At 43.8% G+C, this 12,726-nt stretch overlaps 1 protein-coding gene across 2 annotated transcripts in view; it reads left to right on the top strand.

Annotated features, from left to right (window-relative positions):
• The first annotated feature begins 10,824 nt into the window (after positions 1-10,824).
• Positions 10,825-12,726, top strand: part of LOC139633735 (solute carrier family 66 member 2) — a 35,032-nt gene continuing 33,130 nt past the window's right edge. For both annotated transcript variants that reach the window (XM_071499617.1, XM_071499616.1), the window contains exons 1-2: positions 10,825-11,114; positions 11,237-11,390. The gene's annotated coding sequence lies outside the window, so the exon portion shown is untranslated. The remainder of the gene's footprint in view (positions 11,115-11,236; positions 11,391-12,726) is intronic.

The raw sequence follows: 12,726 nt of genomic DNA, 5'->3' as shown, positions 1-12,726 counted from the left end.
ACACACACACACCCAAACACACTGACACACAGACACCCAAACACACTAACACACACACATCCAAACACACTAACACACACACACCCAAACACACTAACACACACACACACACACACCCAAACACACTGACACACAGACACCCAAACACACTAACACACACACACACACACACCCAAACACACTAACAAACACACACGCAAACACACTGACACACAGACACCCAAACACACTGACACTGACACACCCAAACACACTAACACACACACATCCAAACACACTAACACACACACACCCAAACACACTAACACACACACACACACACACCCAAACACACTGACACACAGACACCCAAACACACTAACACACACACACACACACACCCAAACACACTAACAAACACACACGCAAACACACTGACACACAGACACCCAAACACACTGATACACACACACCCAAACACACTGACACACAGACACCCAAACACACTGACACACAGACACCCAAACACACTAACACACACACACACCCAAACACACTGACACACACACACCCAAACACACTGACACACAGACACCCAAACACACTGACACACACACACCCAAACACACTAACACACACACACACACACACCCAAACACACTAACAAACACACACGCAAACACACTGACACACAGACACCCAAACACACTGATACACACACACCCAAACACACTGACACACACACACCCAAACATACTAACACACACACACACCCAAACACACTGACACACACACACCCAAACACACTAACACATACACACACACCCAAACACACTGACACACACACAGACACACCCAAACACACTGACACACACACATCCAAACACACTAACACACACACACCCAAACACACTGATACACACACACACACCCAAACACACTGATACACACACACCCAAACACACTGATACACACACACCCAAACACACTGACACACAGACACCCAAACACACTGACACACAGAAACCCAAACACACTAACACACACACACACCCAAACACACTGACACACACACACCCAAACACACTGACACACAGACACCCAAACACACTGACACACACACACCCAAACACACTAACACACACACACCCAAACACACTGACACACAGACACCCAAACACACTGACACACACACACCCAAACACACTGACACACAGACACCCAAACACACTGACACACACACACCCAAACACACTAACACACACACACCCAAACACACTAACACACACACACACTAACACACACACACACCCAAACACACTGACACACAGACACACGCTGCACACCCTGTCACTGACACTGAGGTGAAGCTGATACATGACACGATCAAAACCATACGCAACAGGATAATATGTCTGCTTCATTTTTAGCAGAGGCATACAAACACATGCCTAGATACACACTGGTAGTAAAAAATGTTGCAATCTCCTTTTTGGTCGACTCCGGGGCTACTGAATCTGTGGTACGGAGCTGTGAACTTGGTAAACTACAGCCCAAACTCAGCGGCAGGTATCAGAAAACAGTGGGTGTGGGGGGGAAACCTTTCTCAGAACAATACACGGCTCCGCTGAAATGCACTGATCCTGATTTTGGGGAAACGTTCAAACACTCTTTTCTCATCTCTGACAGATGTCCAGTTAATTTGTTGGGGAGGGATCTTATGTGTTTGCTGGGTATTTCTCTAACTTGCACACCGGACGGGGTGCACGTAGAGAGAAAAGTAGAAGAAAAATACCAATGTTTTCATCACCCAGAAACAGATGTCAGTGTAGACTGGGAGGTAACTCTCCCCCCCTCTGTTTTGACACAGCTTCTGAGCACACACAGGCACATTGATGTCACTCTCCCCTGCTGCACTACACACACACTCCAGTTGTGACATTGAAAACATTGTGGATGAAGTGATGCAAGAGAGCACATTTTTGCATTTGGAATGGCTGTATTGGGATGATGTGAAATGTGCTGCCTCATTGACATTGCCAGCGCAAGTGGGAAAATGTGTAGATTTACAACAATCTGAACCACACATCGCATTGGAGAGTCCTGCATGTACGAAGCTGGATCATTGGGTGCAGAAACGAAATGCCTCCTCAGACTGGAAGGCTACAGCGTGTGCGCTTCAATGAAACCCTGAGGGCGAAACGCAAATTGTTGGATTGCGATGTGCTAATCACAAATGCAATTATTTGTTTTGATTTTCTCAATTCTGATACTGATAACAACATGCTGCAGTCTGCTGCAGAGATCCCAGAATTAAAAGATATTCCTGGCCATCTCTGGGCAAAAAGTAAACATGATGTAGGCCTGATTAAAAATTGTGAGCCTGTCATCATTACACCAAAATCAGACTACAGGCCCTGTCGTAACCAATACCCTCTCAGACATGAAGCAATTGAAGGCATCAGACCTGTGTTTGACGCTTTGCTGAAAGCGGGTGTGATTGTACCATGTGCTGGTTCTCCAGTGAGATCCCCCATTTTTCCGGTACGTAAGATTCGACCTGAAGGTGAGCCTGTGGAGTGGAGATTTGTGCAAGACCTGCAGGCCGTAAATTCAGCTGTGCAGGCCAGGGCGCCAACGGTACCAAATCCACACACCATTTTGTCTCAAATTCCATCAAATAGCAAATGGTTCTCAGTTGTTGATCTCTCAAACGCTTTTTTCAGCGTTCCTGTGCATCCTGACAGTCAATTCTGGTTTGCCTTTTGTTTTGATGGGAGAATGTACACGTTCACCCGTCTGTGTCAGGGTTATTGTGAATCTCCAACAATTTACAACTCTGCTCTGAGGGACAGCCTGGAGACTCTGGTGCTGCCAGAGGGAAGTGCTTTAGTGCACTATGTTGATAATATTTTGATTGCAAGTGAGACCAGAGAGGAATGCGTTAAAGCTACTCCGGCTCTTTTGACCCACTTGGCTGAACAGGGGCACAAAGCCAGCCTGTCCAAACTGCAGTTTGTTGCCACAGAAGTCACATTTCTGGGTCACGTGATCTCCGCTGAGGGAAAATCCCTCTCATCAAAGAGAATTGAAGCAATTCAAAAAATTCCGAAACCGGTGACAAAGAAACAGGTGATGTCATTTTTGGGAATGACAGGCTATTGCAGACAATGGGTTGCTCATTACGCTGAAATTGAGGCACCATTAGCAGCAATCGCTCATGGAAAAGGCCTGAAAGCATCAGACCCTGTCACCTGGACTGTGGAGGCTGAAAAAGCTTTGATTGACTTGAAAATGATTTTACAGACACCTCCGACACTTGCTTTACCCGACTGTTCATGACCTTTCACTCAGACTGTTGACGAGAAGGGGGGTTTCATGACTTCTGTGTTACTGCAAGACCACGGGGGCAAACCATGAGCTGTAGCTTATTTCTCATCTAAGCTTGATACTGTGGCTGCAGGTCTGCCTCATTGCCTCAGAGCCGTAGCTGCTGCAGAGAAAGCAGTTATGGCATCACATGACATAGTGGGATACAGCGATTTGACCTTGCTAGTCCCACATGCAGTGTCTCTCATCCTCCTCGAGCAGAAAACTTCACATTTGTCTGCTGCGAGGTGGCTGCGATACAATGCTGTTTTGTTGGAACTGAAGGTAAAGAGATGTACTGTTCTTAACCCTGCTACTCTTTTACCAACAGCTGAGGACGGAGAACCACACGACTGTGTGGCAACAATAACATCTATTTGTTCCCCGAGACCTGATTTGACAGATGTGCCCATTGATAATGTTGATTTCGATTTCTTTGTTGATGGTTCTGCTTCCAGGGATCCACACACGGGAAAAAACATCGCAGGTTTTGCTGTTACAACTCTCCATGACACTGTCATGGCAAAACCTCTGTCTTCTTCACACTCAGCTCAGGCGGCTGAGTTGGTGGCTTTGACAGAGGCATGCAAGCTGGCTGAAGGGAAATCTGTTAACATTTACACAGACAGCAGATATGCTTGGGCTGTTGTCCATGACTTTGGGCAGATATGGAAAAACAGAGACTTTCTGACTTCCACAGGGAGACCGATAGCGCATCATAGGCTGGTTACTGCTCTCCTTGACGCCATTTTGTTACCCAAACAAATTGCTGTGTGTAAATGTGAGGCTCACACTAACAACACTGACCCTATCTCTCTAGGTAATGTGCAAGCAGAGGCAGCTGCAAAAGCAGCCTCCAAGCGGGCTTTGTCTCCTGACAGACTGGGCGCCTCACTAACCTTCAACTCTACTCCCCCAGTTGTGACTACAGTGGAGATAGTGGACCTGCAGATAAGAGCCTCACAGGCTGAAAAACACGCTTGGAAGAAAGCAGGCTGCTCTGCTATAGACAGAGTGTGGACAGGCCCTGATGGCCTGCCTTGTGTCCCCAGGTATCTTTTCCCTCACTATGCGAAGTTGACACATGGATTGGATCATGTGTCAAAGGGGGGAATGGTAAGTGAGGTACGGAGACATTGGTTCTCAAGAGGGTTCACAGCCTATGCCACTGATTTCTGTAAAAGATGTGTGATTTGTTCCACAAACAATGTGGGAAGAGGTTTAAAACTTCCACAGGTTGCTCACCCACCACCAGACAAACCTTTTGATCACTTGCAAATGGATTTAATTGAACTAACACCAAGTGAAGGGAAAAAGTTTGTTTTGGTTATTGTGTGCATGTTTTCAAAGTGGGTTGAGGCTTTCCCCACAGCAAAACAGGACGCAGCAGCAGTGGCAAAGGCCTTGATGCACCTGATAATTCCCAGATGGGGAATTCCAGCAAAAATCAGCTCAGACAATGGTACTCCTTTTGTAAGTGGGGCACTAAAATTGGTTGGTGAGTACATGGGCATTGATTTAAGACAACATTGTGCATACCACCCAGCCTCAGGGGGAGCATGTGAAAGAGAAAATGGCACTTTGAAAAACAAACTCGCAAAAGTGTGTGAGGCCGCTAAAGTGTCCTGGACTAAAGCCCTCCCCATTGTGCTGATGCATATGAGGGCCAGAAGGAGAAGCAGAAGCGGGTTGAGCCCGTTTGAAATCCTGTTTGGGAGGCCTCTGAACACTGGGATTGGGCCCGTCAAGAGGCAGCTGCCAGACACTGGCCTGTGTGAAGATGAAATGTTACGATATTGTACAACCTTGTCGTCTGTTTTGTCTGATATTCACAAACAGGTGAAAGCTGCCCTGCCCAGACCAGCAGAGACGAAACTCCACGACCTCAATGTGGGCGACTACATTGTGGTGAAGGACTTCCAACGAAAGAACTGGAAAGCTCGCAAGTGGAACGGACCGTTCCAGGTGCTTTTGGTGACGGAGACAGCAGTCAAGGTTGCAGAGAGGGCTACGTGGATACACGCCAGTCACTGCAGACGGGTTCCGGATCCAAACACACAACATGTACCTGATCGAGAGGCCAAGACCGGCCCATCCCCTTAAGCGGCTCGGGTGCGGCCTAAGGGTGGCGACTGGCATCCTGCTGGTCATTTCCATCTGGGTGGGAGTGATTGTGCTGTGTGTGGAGGAAATCCAACATCAGAGGGTAAAGAACAATAGCACAACAGTCTCACCTCATCCTGACAACGAATCTGAAATAGCACACACACCTCACTGGCTGGTGAGGAGATCTGCTGATATCACACCCAACACAACATCGAGACTGGAGGACAACACGTGGTACCAAGCCATGGCAGCTGTTGCCAGGAAGCTGACCAACAAGAGCTGCTACGTCTGTGCTGCCATGCCACATGAAATGGGTAATTCATTGCCACTGCAACCTTATCCTCTAAATGTTTCTGAGACTCTAGGAGCGTTGACTGCTTTCACCCAGGGAGAATTCACCCAGGGAGAACATGATTCTGAGCGCGTGATTCACAACCTCACAGAGAAACTGCTAAAGATTAACGTAAGTGTTGTAAATTACGAAGGGTCAAAGGTTCGCTTCTAGAATGTTTCCACAGTTGTTCAAGAGGGCGTCTATCACTCCCTGATGACCATAAATCCTACTCGTCAGAGAGGCACAGTGTGTTTCACTCAAGACTGTGTTTCTCCCAGAAACCACTTTCTGGGAACATCAGCATGTGTGCAAACTGTGGCGGCGACATGTGGGGTAGTGTGGGATAGCACCATGAACAACTGCTGAAGACACATGCCATATGTTGGAGCCCTGAACCTCACAGGGCCAGGAGAGAGACGGACACAGAGACAGAGCGAGTCAGCACTGTGGAGAGGGTTTTTGGTGCTCTCCTGCCTGGGTACGGTGCAGCGAACAATGCATTAAAGATCAATGCAATTGCCTTGGACTTGGAAGATCTCACTGGCACCGTGGACATTGGGTTTGGGACACTCACGCCGGCCGTGCAGGGCCACAGCAATGTGGCTCTGCAGAACAGGCTGGCCCTGGACATGGTGCTAGCAAACCAAGGGGGGGTTTGTCATGTTGTGGGCACTGACTGCTGTACTTGATGTATCTGATAACATGACCCATGTTGTTGCACACCTTAATGACCTGCTTCATTTGCAGAAGAGCCGTGACATGGAAGAGAATGCTGGAAGTGATTGGGGGTCTTGGTTTTCACTTGGAGGTTGGCAAACTACACTGTTGCATTTGCTTTCCCCAGTTCTGGTCATTCTTGCAATTCTGTGTGTCATTGGATGCTGCCTTGTGCCACTGATTAGATCGCTAGTGGAATCAATGATTTCATCTACTGTGGGTCGATTTGTGCAGATGGATGCAGTAAATGAAGAGTGGGTTCCCCCCTATGAGGATCAAGACGAGCTCCTCTAAGTGGGTTTTTTTTGTTTTATTAATTATGTGTTATGTTTGAGTTATCTTTGCCATATTATTTGAAGTAGATTAGCTCAGTAGTAGAAACAGGGATTTTTTTCCTCATCATATCAGAGGTTTTTCCCTTTTTCCTAGACTAAGTGTAGTTAGACAGATGGGTCTTTTTACCCCCTCTTGTCAAGTGGAGGGGGGGGGGGGGGGGGGGGGGGGGGGGGCTCCTCTGTGCTTATGGCCTGTGTTCTTCTGCCTGGAAAACAGAGGACATGAGGTAGATAAGTACAAAATTTTCCATTTATTATGGTTTAGCATAAGAATGCTAAAAAGGGTGGAATGTAATGGGAAATTTTGATATAACTCATGTGTGTCTATGCAAAACTGTGTAACCAAAGACTGTGTGGATATTTTTAATGAAGTTTTCAAGTAACCTTTGTACACCCTTTTGAGGCAATAAAAGAGACCTCTGGGTGAGCTGTTGATGAGCAGATGGAGACAATATATCCTGATGCCCTTGCCTTATCTCACCACGATAAAGACATGGAGACAACATATATGGGGGTCTGGCACATCGGCCATGTCTGGTTTCTGATAAGGGTTGCTTATTTGACCTCGGAGGAAACTGAGCTGTGAGTTACGGTGACACTGGGTTATGAAGAGGCAAGCAGGTGAAAGAGAGGATCGTATTTTGTCTTTGTGGAATGTGTTTTGGGACTATAAAACTGTGACCCTGGAAAACATCTTCAGGTCACTCACTCACTGACTGTACTGCTGTTCGGTTGTGTTTGTGTGACTCCATTCATGAATGTTTATTAAACTCAAGAAAGACAGCTGACGCTTGAAAATCTTCTTTTTTCAACTCTTTATTGAACAAGGTCATAATTTTTGCCACCACACCAGTTTGCGATATGATGACATAACTGATAACTCTGTTAACATGGATCACAATCTCTTACATTCTCATTCTGTAGTTATCCACATTAACTCTTGGTACTCTTTGAAAAACACAGCTACTGTGAGGCAAAACATTATTCAGAAATTTCAAGACACAACTGAAAATCTTTAAAAAAAAATCTTTATTCAGCTATTGCAATGTTAACTTTGGTGCACAGTGAAAAAAGTCACAGAACTACAGTATATAATACAAACCATTAGGTTTACGTGATGGCTAATCTGACTGTAACATCATCTGTATTATACAGTGGTTACACAGGTAGGAGGAGAAAGGAAGACGTGATATGATATACAGTTATATGATATAGTATTATAATCAGGAATAAACTGCATAGATGTGATAAACAGTTTACTCTCTCAGAAAAACACAAGTTAAAGTCCTCATAAAACAACAGAATACAACAGTATATCCCTTAGCAATATGGCAACCCATGGGTAATAGTCACCACTTCCACCAGACAGAGTTTTAAGGCCACTGGACAGCTCATTATATTGCATTTCAATTGGAATATAATCAATGATATTCTCCAATCACTAACTACTGTGGTGCAAATGATACCAAGCTGCAGCTCTTTGGACAAATACAGTATTTTGCAATATTTGTGCAGCAGTTTTAAACAGGAGCTTTGGTGGTTTTGGCTGTGCACTAGTTTGCCAAACTTAGTGAATGGTCTGTTCTCTGAAAATGTTGGATCTTAGCTAAAGATACTTCTAAAAACTGGATTTTTCTTCCAGTAATGTCTAATTTTAGATGCCACAGTGTGCAAAGTTACAGAAAGTGCTGTTCTGGATTCAGCCTGCTACACATGGTGATCTGGCTTCATAGCGCAGATGAAGAACAGAAGAAGCTCAGCTGTTTTCTTAGCTTTGCTGTTAACAGTTGACTGACAGTTTATATGAAACAGAATATTTCTTCTTTGGTGCTAAGACTTTACTGTCTCCGTCCTCCATGTTAAAGGGTAGCCTGTTGAGTGTTGACCAGTGTAGGCACTGACAGGCAGGTCCCTGCATTATCTGCATCTTGTGCTCTACCAGCACATGGAAAAGGACACATGCACATTATGTATATATCTATATGTATATATATATCTGTACATTAACAGTTAGTGGCACTAAAAGGTGGCAGTGTGCCAATAAAGGAGGAGGAAACCACAACATGTAAACAACACAGGCTTCAAGACTTAAAAAAAGGCATTGAAAATATTTTAGATGAGGTAGTAAATGCATTCAATGTTTGGTTAGAAAATAGTGACTGTAAAGAAAACATGCTTGTTTACAATAAATCTCTACAGAGTTCCCTTATGGCAGAGTCAGACTGAAATGTGCTTCATATTCATGTCTGTGTGGTACAGGATGAGACACATTCACTTCTGGTTGGGGACTTTCCGCCTCCTTCACGCTGTGCAGAGTTCAATCTGATTGAATTGTGACCTACAAAATCTCAATGCTGTCCATTGTCCGACCTGTTTGAGAGAGGGGGTAGAACTGACCTCTCATTCAGGAAATATTGTTTGCTTATATTCTTATGACTGCACAATAACCAAGCAGCAGATAAGAAGGGCTGCTGTTTGGCTGTAGTGAAGGTAGGGACATGACAATAAAACATCTGATAAAACGCTGTATAATTTGTAACTTTGTGGACTGCTGTTTTTAACATACTTACCATGATCACTCTTACAGTTTATGTTTTCAGCCCCACCCACATTATTTCCTGTCTCTTCAGCTTTTGGCCACACCACAGGAGAAAACTTTGCCTGGCAGATTTCAGTCTGGCTGGGCCATGAAGCCTCTTGTTCGGGCTGTAATCTGAGCAGACAGGCTTTGAAAACAAAAAAATATGTTTTCATTATTTTGCAGTAACACTTATAAATGTTACTGCAAAATAATCTGTTAACATGTTCTGAGGCTCGTTAGCCTGTGATCAGTGTTGGTATTGACACATACACACACATCTGTTAGCTGTATTGTAGCACCTTGAAAAACATGAACATTTGGCTAAAACTTTAAAGTGATAGCAAGTGTAGAGGTAAACTGATGCCATCACAAGTCCTGTTTCAGGATGTCTGACTACAGTGTAGCGTGAAACCTCACAGTCACCACTCAAGTGAAATCACTGCTGCCAAAACTCCAGTAAAGCCACAGTTTTTGGAGGCTACATGTAAAAGTGCTCATCTGACAGATGAACCGTGGGCCTGCTGTCACTTTGAAATGGCCTGCTCCTCCATACCAGCTTGTGTCATGAGATCAGACACGTTTTTCTCCAGGTCGTTTATGCGGGTTCCCATATCATTTAGTGAAGGTGAAAGTGAAGGAAAAATCTGCACATGTCCAGTTAGAGCCAGACAGCAACAACACAATACAGCACAATGTTCATTTCGAGATTCTGCATGACTTACATTATATTAACTATTTACAGCCACGCGTGCTATACTACATCCAATCATGTCACCCCTGGTAAAGAGAAAACAGTGGTTCTCAAACCTTTTTACAGTAATCTGACACAAATTAGACCACAGGCCCCCATCTGATAAGATATTTGCTTGTGTGTGTATCCCATGACCAAGACAGTCACACATTCTGTCATTATGTTAAGTATGGAAGGAATTCCAGTGAAACTAAATTATTCCCCTCTTTGCTGGGGAACTGCAGGAACCCCCTCAAGGACCCCTGGGGGTCCCTGGACCCCACTTTGAGAACCACTGCTGTAAACAACATTTAAATGAAATGGTCATTAGAATAATGGGACTGAGCTGCAAGACTAAAAACTAAACTAAAGACACACAGGCGTAATTAATACAGCTAATGATGAGTCATCCTAAACATAATTAATAACACCTATGTTTTAACTACAATGCCAAGTTAAAATGTCTGCTGTGAAAAAAAAAGGTCTATTATAAATGCTTTTTGTTTCCTGGCATTGTCTAGAAACAGCGGAGTCTTATCGTTTTAAAGCTCTTTATACCAATTTTTCTACTCAATCGCTGATATGAGTTGCATTTGACAGATGTATATGTAATATATGCAATGAATTTCCCCTGAATGCTCCTCAGTGGCCTTTTGTTTCTTTTTTAACTAGATGTGTGACTTTGACAGAGAAGACACTGACTCATTTTTGATTGATAGGTCGCAGGTGCGTTTCCGGTTCACCCCACAGACCACACACTCACCTCAACCGAAGTAGTTTACTGCATCATTTCTGATACGAGTCTCAAACGTTACAGACATGTGGTCTGGATGTACTAAATACTTCACATGAAAACAGCTTTAAAAAAAAAAAAAAAGGATATTTTTGGACTCCAGCTGTTCGGACATTTCCTGGAATCTCCCTTGAAGTCGCCGCATCGTTTCCTCCATCTACAGGGAACAAGTCAGTGTTAGCAGCATAGCATAGGTCTTTCTGTAAATGTTGTTGGGCTTGTTTTCAAGACACACAACTAGCTGACTTCAGACAAACTTACCGCCTCTGTCATGTCTTTGGCTGCTTTACAGTCTGCTTGTGACATCGTCTTCTTCTCCCGCTCTTTCGACGCCACACGACGTAGCTGAGACTGTTTGTTTGGATGAACCAGGACGTGACAACGACAGCAAAGACCACAACTCAAGCTGCCTCCACTAACCTCAGATGTGACTCCATAACTTTGCCGTAAGTTGAGTCGAGCAACTTGTAAACAATATGACTTCCGCTTGTAGTGCTTATCGTTTCAAAATAAAGGTGACGATGGCATTGCATCCGTGCAATCTCAAAAAGAGACTAAGATATATTTGAAGAGTAGTTTGTGTTGAAGTGATGATCTGCTAACTCAAACAGTTTATTACACACTTATCAATATCAATTTATCATTAATATCGATTTATTTGATATTAATCATCATACATGTAGGCCTAAATCATAGACAAAAGTCATTGTTGCACTAATATGCTGTCAAGTGTCACTCACACAGGTGAGATGCTGAATATTTAGATTTAAACCTAGAAATATACCACAATGTCTGGGGCTTCACAGAAATCAAAGTCAAAACCCATTGTCAAATATCCCAGAAAATTTAGTTGCATGTCATATTAAAACATTTTCCAGAGGGACAGGGATTGTAATTTTGATCCATCAAATACAGTTTTGGTGTAAAGATTTATCACTTAAACCTGAATCTGGTTTAGTGATTTTGAATTTAATCTTATCCTAAGGCAGGTAAAGGTATCGTCATTACAAAATGTGAAGTTTCCCTAACAGGACATCCAATCAGGGCAATGACTCTATAAAATAGCTTTTACTTATTTAATTATAATCACAGCAGCACTTTGTTGTAGGGTTTTATTATGAAGGTAACTTTTGCGACATTTCCGGTTTCATGTTATCTTACTTTTACCGACTTGACTTTGACATCCGTAGTGATTTGTATGCATATGGGAAACGCATTTTTGTTAACTCTTTGTTAACTGGCTTGGCCTGTCAGGCAGATAACTGTGTGTTCTGTGTAATGCAGATGAGCAGGAATAATTCCCTCTCCCCTCACTGAAGCTTTGGTTTTTATATAACAGATTATCCGGGATCATAGTGACGGATGACAGATGAGAGGTTGTCTGCCATGCGAGTTACATAACTTTCATTAAACCTTTATAATCTTTATAATCTGGATTTTGTGTCGGTGACAATCTGCATTCACTCGCATATGTTGAACTCATACCGTGTGTATCATTAGGGAGGCCTGTAAAATAGACTTCAAATGTATACTGGTGTGCTACCCAGATGTGAATTAAAATAAACCAGAGCACATGAAATATTTAGGAAGCTGTAACTCTACAGTCAGGGCAGAAAACCGGTGATTCAAGATGCGTCACTATCTGTTAGGCACACAAGGCCCCTCCTCCTATGAATGTTTCACCTCAATACAATATTTATTGGCCAGATTACCTCACAAGGGGCTGAGCAGAGTTAGAAGGTGGTAGGGGAAAAAAACCAAAGCTGGAAATATGGAGGACAG

This window comes from Trachinotus anak, unplaced genomic scaffold, assembly GCF_046630095.1.
Source record: "Trachinotus anak isolate AG129_WGS33_773 ecotype Australia unplaced genomic scaffold, CSIRO_AGI_Tana_v1 ptg000016l, whole genome shotgun sequence".
NCBI classification, from domain to species: domain Eukaryota; kingdom Metazoa; phylum Chordata; class Actinopteri; order Carangiformes; family Carangidae; genus Trachinotus; species Trachinotus anak.
This window is presented reverse-complemented; position numbering and strand designations above follow the sequence as displayed.